At 43.4% G+C, this 2,149-nt stretch overlaps 1 pseudogene; it reads left to right on the forward strand.

Annotated features, from left to right (window-relative positions):
• Window positions 1–1,331: 1,331 nt before the first annotated feature.
• LOC102815379 lies at window positions 1,332–1,911 on the forward strand (annotated as a pseudogene).
• Window positions 1,912–2,149: the final 238 nt, after the last annotated feature.

Below are 2,149 nucleotides of genomic sequence, written 5' to 3' on the forward strand. Positions count from 1 at the left end.
TGATACTTTACATGACTGTGCATTTACAGTAATGGCACTATCCTTGTACAATGAAAACTGTGTGCATGTATTTGTGCATGTGTATGCCTATGCATGTATGTATATGTGTACATATATACATACACACACACATATATATACACACACACACATACATATATATGTTGTTGTTGTTAAGTGCCGTCGAGTCGGTTCCAACCCATAGCGACCCTTTATTTCCAAGGGTTTCCAAGGAGCAGCTGGTGAGCTTGAACAGCCAACCTTGCAGTTCAAATGGCTTTTCAGACTGGAGCATTAACCCATAGCGCCACACCAGGACTCCCATATATATATGTTAGGAATTAATTAATCACACACTATGTATGTTAGGAGTTGATTAATCAATGGGCAATGCTTTGCTTTGCTTATAAATTTTCAGTTTCTCAGATTACCCTAGGAAATGTATGGTTTGCTGTTAGGAACCTATTGGCTCATCATGGGTCACCTACTGGCATTTTAAATACTGGTGGCACAGCTGCCAGCATCATAGAAAACACACAAACACCCTAGTGCAACAACTGACATACAAGTAGTGACACTTGAGTCATATTCATTTCCTATTTCATTTAAACGATAAGCAATGCATTCATTGTCATATGCACCGTGGACACACACAGGTCTGTTACCTGCAGGACACTCCAGTGTAATAATAAATGCCAAGATCACGATATAGACTATAAGGTTAATTAGAGATATAGGCACACCATAGAAAGGGTAGGAAAAGTCAAGACTGAGCATCTCAGAGCTTGTCTGGATGTGAGCATCCACTAAGTTTATCACAGAAGACTTTCCAGAAGTGGTTGGATTAAATCTCAACAGTGAGAAAGATGGACAATGTTATTTTGGTACCTCAGAAAGAGCAAGTTATTGGCAGCCACGCATGCACTCTGTCTATCTGAAGAGTGGCTGTCTTTGAATGTAGTTATGGTTGAACAAAAAGAGCTAAAAAGTAAACTTAAGCCAAAATTTAATGGACTTTCTAGAAACAATGTCCTCACCATACAATTTCTAAATCAAAAACTGAAAATGTGTCATGTGGAATGGAGAGAAAAAGACCCATACCTGTTAAAATATATCTTAGCCATAACTAAACACACTGAAGAAATGAATTGTTGGGCCTGGAGCTACACTGAAAGTATCAATGTATTTGAATTCATTTTTATTTCAATACAAGTCTATCGACGGGAACATCAAAGTCTATTGGTACAATATAGTTGACAAAGACAATGTTCTACATCTTACTTTGGTGAGTAACAAATTAGGTCTCAGAAGCCTGTGAGTGGGCCTGCAAGATGGCTGCTTGGGAAACACGGCACCTTGGCCTGGGCAGTAGTGGCCGCAGCACTGGAGAGAGGGTGAGCCTCCCTGCCGTCAACTGCTACATCGTACATGAGATCTACAATGGGGAGAATGCCCAAGACCAGTTTGAGTATGAGCTGGAGTAGGCCGTGGAGGCACAGTACAAGTACACTGCGATGGCACCCACGTGCACTGGTGACAAGACTGCCCTCTGGATCACTGTAGGCAACTGTCAGCACAAGACTGCTATGCTGGTAGGCAATGCCTGCCTCTGCACCCCACTGGCCCTACCACCCCTGGAGGATTCCCACTACATCTCCCTGCCGGCTGGTGTGCTGAGCCTAGCATGCTACATCCTCGATGGGATCTCTTGGCAGTTTGACCCCAGAGCAATACCAGGAGGAGTATGAGGCCTACAGACTGTCGTGTCTGCCTCCGTACACTCTTACCTCCTCCACTCCGATGGTACTGGTCTGGAAGGACAACCTGCACAGAAAGAGACTGCACAACACGATAGCACTTGCTGCCCTGGTGTACCATGTAAAGAAGATTTATGAACTCTACCTTGTATGATTTGGGGAAGGAAGGGAGAGAATTCAGAACAGCCCAGCTCAGAGAGACAACAGCACTCAGATTGCCAGAATCACAGCTTGGCCCTGTGAAACACCACAGCCTGGAAAGGTATTTGCATATGAATTGCTATTTAAAAATAATAATAATAACACAGATCGTGGGTATACTGGGGAGTTTTCCAGCTCATTACACTAAGATGTGCATTTCCATAACCCAAAGGGGTGTGAAGCTGTGGACA

This window comes from Chrysochloris asiatica, unplaced genomic scaffold, assembly GCF_000296735.1.
Source record: "Chrysochloris asiatica unplaced genomic scaffold, ChrAsi1.0 scaffold00139, whole genome shotgun sequence".
NCBI lineage: Eukaryota > Metazoa > Chordata > Mammalia > Afrosoricida > Chrysochloridae > Chrysochloris > Chrysochloris asiatica.